General features: G+C 49.2%; 1 pseudogene; it reads right to left on the reverse strand.

Moving 5' to 3' along the window:
- Nucleotides 1–10,686: 10,686 nt before the first annotated feature.
- LOC146187790 (uncharacterized) lies at nucleotides 10,687–12,920 on the reverse strand (annotated as a pseudogene).
- Between the last annotated feature and the right edge of the window lie 1,130 nt (nucleotides 12,921–14,050).

The following is a 14,050-nucleotide window of genomic DNA, read 5'->3' on the forward strand; positions in this document are numbered from 1 at the left end:
GCATACAAGACGGCCCTGGGTCTTCGCATGTCCACAGCTACTACCCATAGCTTATGGCTCTCGGAATCTCCAATCGTGAGCGAACTGATCGAAGCAACCCTCACCCCCCAATATCAGCGGCTCTCACTCACACATGCTGACCGAGTGGTACTTCAGCAACTTGAGATCTCCCTGCCCAGAGCTGCCTCAAGGTATGCTGAACTTACTCCGGAATATCGCCTAATACATCTGTCACACGAGCACTTCCGATCCTCATTGAATTCGAACTGCATTGCGGCTTTCAAGAAGGGTTGAAGCATCCAGTGCTACACGGGCGTTTTCAATGAGCATTGTGAAATTTCCTTCGTGGTCTGTCGTCTGCTGTCATCTCCCACCCCTCGCAATAAGTCTCAAAAGGAAACGCGAGATTGGGGCAATGATTGCGTGATTTCAGCCTACACACCAGCATTTCGCTTTTAGTGTCTCAGGTCACCTAAGCTGCCTTCCCAGCAGTCGATGAGTGCTGCAGTTTTTCTTTCACTCCACAGTTTCTGCGCCGATATAGTCAAAGAGGACGCCATCTTTGCTTGCACTGGCGGTGGACCGTGCTGTCGGGATTATAAAGTTAGCTCAATATAGACAAGCCTAATATTCAACGAATATTCTAACAATGGTTTAAAAATGTTCTATCATGCCTTTTAATACATTCATATGTTATTATTTGCGGTTGTATTGCATTCATTCTTTTTTAAATTTGAGACCTTGCTGATGCCGAGGGTGTCGATGACCACTTTCGAGTGGGCTTGAAATCTCGAGAGCGATTGAGGAAGCAGCTTCGAGTCAAGAAGGCTCGAGCTCGATTGTACTTGAAAGTTTCCGTGTGACAACCTCGATCTGCATTGAGTTGAATGCAAATCGATTTCAATGAGGATCGAAATTTTTTGTGTGACAAAGGTATAAATATATCCCTCTAATTTCCAAACGGATGCACCCGGAACACCACGGCGATAGGCGGGCACGTCAATTAGAGAAGCGCTTTAGCGGACGTCCGGACGTCACGTATACGGACGTCTCTTACCATCCCTCGAAGCCAGCGATGGTGGCGTTAGCCCCTCACCACAGCCTACAGCATTTACAATGCAGAAACAGTCACCGCCGCTGAGGAGGTTGCTATTGCGCTAGCCGACCCTAATACCAAAGTCATCATCAGTGATTCTAAACAGGCTATCCACAACTACGATTGCCCCTTCTCTTGCCCTTATGCACTATACTCGAACCAGTCTTCGCAGCCTCAGTCGGCATCACATGCAGGTGGCCACACCAGACCCACCTTTTACGAGAAAAACCCACCTCACCCGAAGTCAAGAAGTCTTTTTGAATAAGCTCATTCCCATACGGCTTACACGCCACGTATTCTGGCCCGCTGGCGTCAGTATGCAGAGAAAATGATTACGTGCCCCCACTGTACGACTCGTGGCGGCATATCTCATCTACTCTGGGATTGCTCTGCTTTTTCTACTGGACGCTCCGAGATCAAACCCTACCGCCTTAACTACCGTTTCCACCCCGCCGGGGTGGCGCAGTGGTTACGGCGCTCGACTACTGTTCCCAAGGACGCGGGATCGAATCCCGGCCTCGGCGGCAGCTTTGCGATGGAGGCGAAAAGCAAGGCGCCCGTGTGCTGTGCGATGTCAGTGCACGTTAAAGAACCCCAGGTGGTCGAAATTTCCGGAGTCCTCCACTACGGCATCTCTCATAGCCTGAGTTGCTTTGGGACGTTAAACCCCACTAAACTAAACTGAACTACCGTTTCCTTCTAGAAACTGATGCTAACACACAGATGATATTTACCAAGTATGGCTCGCTGAGTGGCCTGGTTAAAGCAATGTGACTTGAGTGACGACCTAAACAATAAAGATTCTGTCTACTCCCCTTTATCCCCATCTATAGCCATGAACCTTCCCATTCAATAAAGGACATTCAGTTAATCAATGCTGGCCGTATCTCTTGCCAGGATTTACACATTTTTCTTTCGATTGCACCCTCATTCACATCTCGTTTGCTTCTTTGGGCTCCAATCCATGAGTCGCTTAGCGGAAACGCCCAGGCGCGCACTATCGCTCGAGATCTCAACTGCCGAGCCGAGAGTATAATCAGCCATCCTACTTTCCCTGACACTAATATCTCACACGCTCCACTGCTCACCACTTAAACAGACATACTCTATCACTACCGACTCGAAAGATGCTCATTTCCTCCTGCACACCGCGATCTAACAAGACGCGAGGCGGTTCAATGGCGCAAACTACAAACTGGCAGCTTCCCACACTTCTTATACAGCAGGATCTTTCCGCAACAAATAGCCCCCTTTTGCGAGCACTCCTCAACTCTGGCCACTCTCATACACATGGCGTGGATTGTACATACAACATAGACAACTCAAACACCTCAGAGATGTGGGAGTATCTGCTGCGTACTTCCGAGCCAGCAGACCAACGCTGGCTTATCCAGCGCTCGGTGGAGGCCGCGACATTCCAAGGCATCCCCGTCGACCTCCTCTAAGCAAGCGCAACCGGTCCTTTAACTGGTCCGCTGTTTTTGGGCATAGTAAAACAGTTCACCACAACCCCCCCAGCGGACTCAGGTTTTCATGTCTCAGTAACAGTGACACTGATCTCAGCTGTCTGAGCCGCGTTCCTCAAGAGCGCCTCCAGGCCTGGAAGGAAGGAAGGAAAGACTTTATTTAGCCTTATATTACTTGGCGGTTTTTGGGACTTCTTCAGAGATGTCTGCTTGTTTAATCCACAACAGTCTTCTCCGTCGACCTCGTCCACTTCTGCACAATGGTCGGTTGCCCTCAGTCCAGGGCTCCGCTGGCTACTGCCGCCCGTTGGGCTCGCTGTACCAGACCTTGCTGGTCTTCGCAGCGGTCGCTGGACAGCAGTCTCCCATTGCTCCGCACCCGGGTTTTGAATTTTGGGGACCACATCTATGTTTTGACCGGCCCATTTGATGTGATATAGAGTTGGTTTTTCATCGCACCACGGACATCCCTCCGCGTATATGGTTGAGTGCATTTTGCTTAATATGTGTAGGTTTGGGTATAAACCCGTCTGTAATTGTCTCCATATGACAACTTCCTCTGATGAGAGAACTGTGCGGTGGGGGATATCGCATTCTTCTTCCTCTATAGTTTTCTAGTATGGCTGAGTATGCCTTGGGTACTGGCAAAAGTTCCGCGGACTCGTCGGATGCTCGGAAAGTAGTGTATGCTCGAGCTATCCTGTCGGCCTCTTCGTTTCCTGCCACCACCATGTGCCCCGATACCCACATAATTTTGTGTCTGGTCTTGTTTTCTTCGTGGTTTTTAATTCTGTCGCCACTGCACAGTAGCAGAGGCAGAGGAAGTAGCCGTTGCTCTAGCGGTGGCGGAGGGCTATAGAACTGGACGGTCGCTAACGATACTCACGGACTCTCAAACAGCCTGTCGAAATTTCATGAATGGTAGGATTGGTCGTTACGCGCTCCGTATACTCCAGGCCTGGAGTTGCTGCTTTCTCCGCTGCGGCCTCATCTATGAGGAGCTCTGACGAGTCGTCCCTCCTCAAGAGCTCTGCGACGCTTGTGTAGCTACGCACACACAGCGTTTCTTCATGCCCGAGACCGCGACAAACTGCACAGTGTGGAATGCGACAATTTCTTCTGAATGTTTCCGGTGGTGTGGCAGCGTAGGCAGAGCAGTGCTGTACCGGGCACAACCACAAGGGCCACTCTGGGGGGGGGGGGTTAAGGGTGGCAGTTTCTGGCCCTACAGGGTTCGGACTGTAGGTGAACGCCGCTTTCGGCGGGGGCTAGCCAGCCACCGAATTTTTATCTGTTGTAGGCCGTCCATGCACCCGCCACCGCTTAGGTGGTGGACAACGGCTGTTGTTGCGGCGCGCGTCTTTCTCTCCCTCTTCTTTTCCTTTCTTCTATATTTTCTCTTCTCTCCGCACGAGGCAGCGGAGGTGGCTCAGCTACAAAGCCAGTAGCAGGCCCGTGCATTCTCTTGTTTCTTCCTACAGCCACAACAACAGCAACAACGAGGGCCACTCCCCTCCAACTCTCATCTCATGATAAATGTCGTCTAACTTCACACCCGTCTTTAGCTGCAGAGTTGCCACGCGTGTGGTGGAGCCTTTGTCTGACACACCATGCACGCACCAGCGTTTCTTGGCCACTTCGGTCACTTTTCCATAGGGGGAAACGCTGCCCGCACATCGTCATCGAGCGCAGTGTGCAATAGCCGTGAGACGCACGTCTTTGCTTGACGGGTCGGTAACAACACAGCGCCAATCTTTCACCTTCAATTCCTTACAGTCAAGCAGTCGCTTTAGTCTATACGCACTTCTAAAAGTAATTGCCCACACATGGTTCATTTGATACGCTCACAAGGCCACCAGCTCCGGAAGCAGATTCACACTTGCCAGCGCGTCCTTGAAACCTGTCATGTTTGGGACGTTCGAAGCCCCGTGAGCCAGTAACCTCTCGATTCGGTTGCTGGGTAGAGACAGCCTAATTGCGCCTTTCGGAGAGAGGAGAAAAGATGGAAAGAGAGAAGCGCGAGTGCTTGCAAAGAAGGCGTTGCTCCCAGTGCCCTGGTCACGCGCATGGTCCGAGGACGGTCCAGTTCCGAGGAACGCACGGCTGGGCATTGCAACTGGAGCGGCCGCGCGTCCGTCCGCTAGGAGGCGGTGCACAACCTGTACACACTTCTGGAAAAAACGACTGGAAGATTGGTGGCTTAAAAGCAGAGAAGTGACATAATATTAGTAATGTAGAAACAAAAAATTTAAGAAATAGAATGATGTTTTAGTTAACCAACCTAAATCAATAATTAAGATATAGGGAGACAAATGAGCATGATAGCTGCTGCTACCACCCAGTTTCAAAGGGGACGCTCCTATATTTCATCCATCTATCCATCCATCCACACGTTGTGCACCGCCTTGACAGCCGTGTGGCGACAGTTGACAGTTGACAGCCGTGTTGTACGGACGCGTGTTCCATCGCTCCTCCGATTGCACATGACTACCGGAAACGGACTGACTGGCGACTGGGAGCTTCCGAAGCGTCAAATAGATGAGTTCTTTCTTTTATTAACTTTATTTCGTTTACACCTAGTTAGGTTAGGTGCAGCCTAAAGGATATATTTTAGCTCTTTGTCCTAGCGGCCTGGTTTTCTCGGCGTTCATTCTTTAACTATTTTGTTTAAATAAATACTTTTTTTCTAGGCTATTGGCATTCGCAGAATTGGTTTTTAACGCGTGTTTGCTAGTCGTTTCTTGTGTCTTCTTTTAGCAATCTGTATAATCTGAGAATTCGTAATAGATATACTAGTTCAGTCGATGAGCGCTTAAGATGTGCAATAAAAAGAAGGTAAAGTGTACTCAGTGTGAGGCGCAGGTTAATCTCAAGGAAACGCGTTTTGACTCTGCAGGTGAAGCGGAAGGCAGCGACTTTTTGTGTCGGTGTTGCGTGCTGAGTGCGCGCCTAGATAGATTTGATCAAGAAAGGGGCAGTTTAGTGTCTCGTGTGGATGATTTAGAAAATGAAGTACGTTTGATAAGGGCAGATAATAAGAAACTGCTTGGACAGCTTCCTCAAATGGAAAAAAAATAGCCAGCTTTATCCTTGGAACCAACAAAGACGACCATTCCAATGCGGACCACGTGGCTGGCATGGAAGGCGTAAGCAAAGTTAGTCAGGCGGATTTTGCCCTTGGAAACAACGAGGACGAAAATTCCAGTGCGGGCAACGTGGCTCTGACCAGCACTGGCATGGAAGGCATAAGCAAAGTAGGTGAGGCGGGTCCGAAGCGACAGAGTTATTTAAAAGCAGCTACTAAGAAGCCGGAAAAAAAGGAAGTAAGGAAGAATGAAAATCCCAGAGACAAGGACACAGATAACCTAAAGCAGGAGCCAACAGTTGGGAGAGAGAGAGAGAGAGAGAGAGAGAAGGCCCAGGTGCGTATCGCCGGAGATTCTAACATGAGCAGGTGCAAGCGAGATATCTTGGAACGTGTAAAGGGTGATAAGCGAGTGTTAGTTGGAGCCTTCCCAGGGAGCACAATGAGGGCAGTGCTGACAGAGAGTAAAAAAAGGCTGTTGAAAAATTCCGCAGAGCGCTTTATGGTGATAGTAGCCGCGGGGCTAAACGAAGTCTTAAATGGTGACGCTGCAGGAGTGGTGGAAAGTTTAGCTAAGGCAGTTGACGATATCAGGGCGAAAACACAGCAAGCGCAGATATTCAAGAAGGACTTTTTGTTGGGCTAGTTGGTGCAGCATTTTTTAACAAAAGGACAAAGCGCTAACGACACATTCCGTGTCTTCTTTCTTGTGAATGTGTCGTTAGCGCTTTGTCCTTTTGTTAAAAAAAAACAAGCGCAGATAGTTGTATGCACAGTATCGGAGGTGCTAGGATAGAACGGAAAGCTGGAAAAGGACGGGGTGACAGTTAATCAGGACATCAGAAAGTTAAGCCTGGAGAAGTGTTTCGAAGTGGTTGAGGTAAACAGGGAGGTGCATAGCGCAGGTTTTCGTAGGGCTTTTCTGAGAGATGGCATTCATTTTAACAGAAGGGTGGGAGCAGAGATCGGCTGGCGCCTGGTAGGTAGGGCCGTAGCTTTTTTAGGGGCTCCGCGAGGACTCCGTCCACAGAGGTAGTTCAAAGTAGAGCAGAAGAAAGTGTAATAACGGAGACTGAGCCCCAAAAATGACAAGGAGGAGGTCGAGAAAGAAAAGTACACAAAATATTTGCCTCTAGGATCAGCTACATAAACATGCAAGGAGGTAGAAAAAGAGCGAAATGGCTAGAGATAGAACAGCAGTTGAAGGATGACAAAATAGGTGTGCACGCTCTTTGCGAGACTCATCTCAGGGATACAAAAGATCCGCTGTTTATAGAAGGCTACGCCTGGGAAGGGTGCAACAGAACAAGAACGGAAAGAAAGGGTGGAGGGGTAGGTATGTTGATACACCAGAGAACAAATTGGCAAAAAATTAAATCATCTTGTAAAGAACATATCTGGGTATCAGGAACAATTGCCGGCATAAGGACATAGCTAGGGGTAGTTTATTTAGGAACAGGACACCAATGCAGGCAAGAAAACAAGGATCTTGTTGAATGTCTCAGTGACGATATAAGCCAGTTTGGAGGCGAGGCTAATATTTTTCTGCTGGGGGACATGAACGGCCACATCGACTATCTGGATGGATACATGAATTGTAACGGGAAGCTAATGCTAGATTTCTGTGAGCGACACGATCTAGCTATAGTAAATAGAGAAACAAAACGTGAAGGCCAAATCACGTGGGAATTTCGCAACAGGCGGACGACCATTGACTACTGTCTAATGTCTCAGGAAATTTATAGCAAGGTCACAAAAATGGAAATAGACGAAGAACGGGAGTGTAGTCTGGGAAGTGATCATAAACGTATTAGTCTGCAGATGGGGCCCTTGATGGAGAGAGAAATGGTTGGTTGGTTGGTTTGTGGGGTTTAACGTCCCAAAGCGACTCAGGCTATGAGAGACGCCGTAGTGGAGGACTCCGGAAATTTCTTAGACAAAAAGTAAACGCAAAATTAAACGACGATCAAATAGCGCAGATAGCAGCAGACATAGAGGAAGCAATAGAGAAAAGCCCCACGGAAGACTGGGATTATGAACAGGTAGAACTACTCATAAGGAGGAAAATTCAGGAGGTTAAAGTAGCAAACCGCTGGAATGGAAAGAGGAAACCACGGAGCTGGTGGAATAAGGAAATCAGGGAAGCTATTGACCAACGACGGGCTGCTTCAAGGGAGCACCGAATGGCAAAGAAAGCACAGGTACCTCAGGAGGAAATCGACCAAAAATGGGAATCATATCGACAAAAGAAACTTCAAGTGCAGGCCCCCGTCCAATGTAATTTAAGACAGTCCACCGATCGCTGGATGGCTGATATACACGATGCCCCTAGAGGCGGAGAAAGAAAATTCTGGAACCATATAAGCTGGCTAGGGAAGAAGAATCAATGAAAGCAGGATCGGATTCAAGATAACGAGGGAAATTGTTTAAAGGGAGATAACGCAGTGAACTACATTACATCAGTTATAGCCGAGTCATTTAAGAGCGACGATAGGGTAATCCCCCCAAATCAGGAAGCAACACAAGGCAGCAGAATACAAAGTAGCGGAATTCCGATCAAGCTGATTAATGAACTTGGTACAAAAAGTAAGGAAACGTTGTTAAAAGCTCTGGAAACAGTCATAACCAATAAGGAAATTCCGGACACCTGGCGGCAGAGTAAAGTCAATTTGATTTATAAAGGGAAAGGAGAAAGAACGCACATAAAATCCTACAGGCCGATTACCATAACATCTGTTATGTACAGGTTGGCCATGCAGGCGGTGAAATTAAAGGTGCAAGCATGGGTAGAAAGTAACAAGATACTCGGAGAACTTCAGAACAGCTTTAGAAATGGTAGGCGCTTAGATGATAGCCTGGTCTTGCTTACCTAATGCATCAAAATATCTAGAGTGGAAAATAGACCTTTGTATTTGGCCTTCCTCGACATAAACGAGGCGTACGACAACGTAAACAGAGAACTCCTATGGAACATATTAAAAGAAGGTATCGGTTATCAGATAATAGAGATAATATTAGGAAATATACCGGGATAACAAAGCAGAAATTACATGAGAAGGGATAAGACGTACGGATGATGTCAAAGTATGCAAAGGATTAAGACAAGGCAGTCCTCTATCATTGCTGCTGTTCATGCTTTATATGATAAACCTGGAACGGAGGATACAAGACAGTAATCTAGGTTTTAACCTGTCATATAGATTAGGTGGAAAGGCGGTAGAGCAGCGCCTCCCCGGTTTGATGTATGCAGACGATATTGTGCTGCTAGCTGAGAGTCTGGAAGAATTGCAAACTCTAGTTAAGTATTGCGGAGACGAAGGGGACGCTCTACGCTTCAGTTTTAGCGCAGTTCCGTCGGATCTGATGATTTTCAACGGCTCAACTGATCAGGATCTTAAAATACAAGGCCATGAAATACCTAGAGTAGCAGAATATAAATATCTGGGGGTATGGGTAAACGAGGGATTGGCATACATTTGAAAGCATGAGCTATCACTTAAGGCCAAAGGGCGAATAAATGCAGGGATAATGAAGCATAGGGCATTGTGGGGATACAACAGGTATGAGGTTTTGAGGGGTATTTTGAAAGGAATTATGGTGCCCGGATTTACTTTCAGAAATGCAGTTTTGTGCCTAAAATCAGAGGTAAAGTCGACATTAGAAATAAATCAGAGATCCGTTGGACGATTAGCACTAGGTGCCCACGTCAAAACCACAAATGAGGCGGTAGAGGGAGATATGGGCTCTGCATTTTTCGAAGTACGGGAAGCTCAGAGTAAAATATTATATGACGAACGCTTGAGTAAATTGGACAGTAACATATGGGCAGCTAAAGTGTTTAAATACCTGTACTTAAAAAGCGTTCACTCACAATGGAGGAAAAGAACTAGGAAACTTACTAGTAAGTATGGTAAGTCACAAGGACGGGGAAATAAAGAGCATTTAGCAACAGGTGAAAAACACGGAAGGTAAAGATAGGATAAATTCGATGGAAAATAAACAGTGTGGAATTATACCGAAAGTGGAAAATGCAGATCAGGAAGGAAGGTTTCTTTTAATAACTCAAGACGCAGTGCCCTACTTTTTGAAGCTAGATCGGAGTGCCTTAGAATACGCAGGTAGAAAACGAAAGTTAACAATGAAGATGACGCATGTGCTGTATGTGGTAACTCCAGCGAAACTATTGACCATATTATGCTCGAATGTACTGGTATCCATCCCGAAGTTGATGCAGGCGCCGTCACTGTTCCTGAAGCTCTGGGGTTTAGAGATACCAGTGGCCGGGTGAATAAACCGGCGGTGGAAACTAGCAAAAAGCGACTGGAAGATTTGGCTTAAAAGCAGAGAAGTGACATAATGTTAATAATGTGGAAAGAAAAATTTAATAAACGGAATAGTGGTTTAGTTAACCAATATAAATCAATAATTATAGTATAGGGCGAACAATGAGCATGATAGCTACTGCTACCACCCTGTTTCAAAGGGGACGCTCCTATATTCCTGCCGTCGACTACATCTTCCACTCTATAAGGCCTAGATGTCACATACGCGTCCAAAAACAAAGTGTATAAAATCAACCGAACTGAAGGCATACTTGCAGAATAATCCGGTACTCGTCTTCCACTGCAGCCGAATTCCTGTCACCGCGGCCTCATGCGGCCGCTGACGGTGCTCCGACGGAGCTCCTGACATGTCTGAACACGGCGGTGATCGGTTGTGAAATCCCTGCGCCACGCGCCGGATCGCGAAAGGCTCTTCATATTTTTTGTAGGTGTCCACAGAGACAAGTATGACTGTTACTGCGTCTTTCCCTTCCTGTGTATCAATTATTATCCCCTTGACTACAGTGAGAATGACAGCACGATTCCGCGAGTGACAGATACTGCGCTTTTCCTTTCCTGTAGACGAGTTATAGAACGCCGGTGATCTTTAACGCGTTCAATCAAAATGCTGGTTGTGGTGGTGGTGGTAATAACTTTATTAAAACAAAGAAGTTTGGGGCATGCATGCCTCTGGGCCCCCGCACGGCCCCACTACACTCAAACGTTCATGTTCCTGTGGTTCATGACGTCGGCAGCCCAGTCTGTGGCGATCTTCTGCCGAACCGGGTCCTCAGAGCGCAGCAGGGTCTCCAAGTCCTCCCAAGTGGTAAGGTGCTCTAGACCCCGCGGGGGAGGATCCGCCAGGAATGGTAACAGGATGTGGGCGAGGGTGGCGGCGGTGTTGTTGCAAAGGGTGCAGGAGGGATTGGTGAGGGTGTGGTGGTAGCGAGACGCACTATAAGGGGACGGGAGGGTGCGCGTTTGTAGTCGTCGCCAGAGCGTCTGGTGGTAGTTGTCTAAAGATGGGCGAGGTGGAGGATAGAGTAGTCGCTCGGCCCGATAGGCCTGCGTTAGCTCACTGAAGGAGTGCATATGATCGCGCGTGAATCCCGGATCGGAGGCCGCCGGCGCCCGGTTTAAAGAACCTCGGGCTAACGCATTGGCGGCCTCGTTACCGGGATTCCCGGAGTGCGCAGGCACCCATATCAGCTCCACATAGCGGGGTTGGTTAGCGGCGGGCGAGCCCAGTATGCTGAACGCAGAAATGTGAACTCTACCATGCGCAACATTTAGTAGCGCAGTTTTCGAGTCGGAAATTATGTAGCGTGCTTCCGTTTGTGCAAGCGCGTAGTGATGGCTGCTTCCTCGGCTGCCTTCGAGGAGGTGACCGAGGGGAGGGGGACAGTAGCAACAGGCTGCAGGAAGGAATTAGTGACGACCAATACCGCTCCCTCATTCGTGCATGCGGCGTCCACCCATACGGCGTCCGTTTCGGAGCCGTAGTATTTGTGGACCGCCGCTGCTCAGGCTCGGCGGCGTTGCTCGTGATACTGGGGGTGCATGTTGCGAGGGAGAGGCTTGATGAGAAGGTCTTGGTGGAGGGGGCGAGGTATGGGAAGAAGGGAAGGGTCATTCGCTGGGACACGAATGTCTAAAGTCTCCAGGATATGGCGACCGGTGGAGGTCTTGGTGAGACGCAAGTATTGGGCTTGGCGATGGGCTTCCACAAGCTCCCCAATTGTGTTGTGGAGGCCAAGCTGTAGAAGGCGTTCTGTATAAGTATTAATTGGGAGATGTAGGGCCGTCTTGAACGCCGTGCGCAACATGACGTCCAAGGCGTCCGTTTCCTGCCTGTTGAGTCGGAGATAGGGGACTGTGTATACGAAACGGCTGAGGACGAAGGCGTGAATTAGACGACATAGGTCGTTCTCCTTCAGGCCTCTGTGATGGCCCGAAACTCGTCGGATGAGGTGCGATATTGTGCCTGTCACCCGCTTTAGTTTCTTGAGAGTTAAGGTGTTTTAGCCATTGTTCTGGATGTGAAGTCCCAAAACCCGGAGCGTATTCACCTCTGGGATGGGACGGCCATCGACATCGATGACAATCGGTGTGGTGGGGCATCCGCGGGTCGTGGGGCGAAGTATAAGTAGCTCAGACTTCTCTCGGGAGCATGAGAGTCCGATGCTCTGGGCGTGTTCTTGTGTGAAGGATGCGGCGCTTTGCAAGGTACCCTCTATGTCGCCATCACTACCGTGTGTGGTCCATAGTGTGATGTCGTCCGCATAAAGGGTATGTCTAAGATGAGGTATCGTGGACAGTTTCCGGGCGAGTGGAATGAGCGTGGCGTTGAATATGAAAGGAGAGAGGACGGAACCCTGTGGAGTACCGACGCTGCTGAGGGTGTAGGGTTGGGTCAGTTCAGTTCAGTTTAGTTGTTCAGTCGTGTCCGACTCTTCGTGACCCTATGGACCATGTCACGCCACGCTTTCCGGTCTCTCACTATCTTCGTAGGGTTGGGTAAGGGGGCCGAAATGAACCTCAGCCATACGGTCCGTTAAAAAAGCCTGGATATAAGTGTACATCCGTACACCTGTGTTCAGAGGAGAGAGGGTAGTCATGATCGCCTGATGTTCGACGCGATCAAAAGCTTTGGACAGATCCAAAGCCAGGACTGCCTTTGTGTGGCCCGGGATAGCCGGGTCGAAGATGTCGTGAGTGAGCTGCAGCATGGCGTCCTGAGCGGAGAGATGGGGGCGGAATCCCACCATGCTGTGTGGGTAAAGCTCGTTGTCCGCCATGTGAAGTGTCAATCTCGCAAGTGCCACGTGCTCGAAACGTTTCCCGAGACACGAGGTGAGCGAGATTGGGCGCAGGTTTCCTAGTTTAAGAGGCTTGTTCGGTTTTGGTATAAATATTACCTTGGCGTGTCGCCAGGACTGGGGGAGGGTGCCCTCCGCCCAGCATTTGTTGAAGTAGTCTGTAATCTGCGTGATTGATCTGTCATCAAGGTTGCGGAGTATAGAATTTGAGATTTTGTCCAGTCCCGGTGCTGAATTTGTGCGGAGCGTAAGGAGGGCAGTTCTTACCTCCGTTTCCGAAATATCAGCGTCTAATTCCGGGTTAGGCTTTCCCGAGTAGGGGGGCATGGAGGCAGATGTGCCGGGTGAGGTGTATGTTCGCTGAAGTGTGTCAATGAGAGCGTCCGGGTCGCTGTTGTGTGTGTACGAGGCGTGTAACATGGTGTTGTGTAGCGGATTTGGACTGTGTTGGATCTATGAGATGTCTCAGAAGTTGCCAAGCTCGCTTGGTGGACAGTTTCCCGGCGAGTCCGTCGCAAACTTGCCTCCAATTAGAGTGGCAGACCTCCTCTGCGTGTTGTTGTATCAGCGTCTGCAGTGCGGCCAGTCGCTTTTTAAGCGTTCTGTTTAACTTGTTGCGTTTCCAACGCTCCAGCAAGCTGTGGAACGCCTCCCAGAGGTGGGCGAGGTGGGAATCTAGAGTGGGGGTGTCCTGTGTGGTTGTAATTAGCCGGGTATTGTGTTGGACATCGGTCATAAGTGATTCTACCCACTCGTCGATGTCCGTGATCGTTGCGTTTGTGTCGTCCTTCCGCAGTGCGCGGATGGCGTCCCAGTTCACCAGTTTGTGGGTGATGTGTGTGTGGCGGAATTGTTTAAAGGGGAGCGAGATGCTAATGATGTAATGATCGCTTCCCAGTGTGTGTTGTGTTCTTGTCCAGGTGACGCCACTGAGGAAGCGACTGAGCGTCAGGTCCGGACTGGTGTCCATGCTGACGCTGGTGCCGATCCGCGTGGGTGTGTGGAAATTGTTGTGTGTAGTGAGGCGCAGCTCGTTAACTAAGGACCAGAGGCGTCGACCACGGCCCTTAGTATAACTGTACCCCCAGTCGGTGTGTTGGCAGTTGAAGTCCCCTCCGATGAGGAGAGGGTGCTTGCCAGCGAGTCGGTGGAGTTCCCGCAAGAGCGTCTCCAGGGAAGACATTAGATGAGAGGGGGGGGGGGGTATATATTAGCAATGAAGATGGAAGGCACTGTGTGTGGGTGATGAATTGTTTCCGTGA

The sequence above is a fragment of the Amblyomma maculatum genome, chromosome 5 (genome assembly GCF_055883805.1).
Source record: "Amblyomma maculatum isolate TAMU_Amacu chromosome 5, ASM5588380v1, whole genome shotgun sequence".
Taxonomy (NCBI): Eukaryota; Metazoa; Arthropoda; class Arachnida; order Ixodida; family Ixodidae; genus Amblyomma; species Amblyomma maculatum.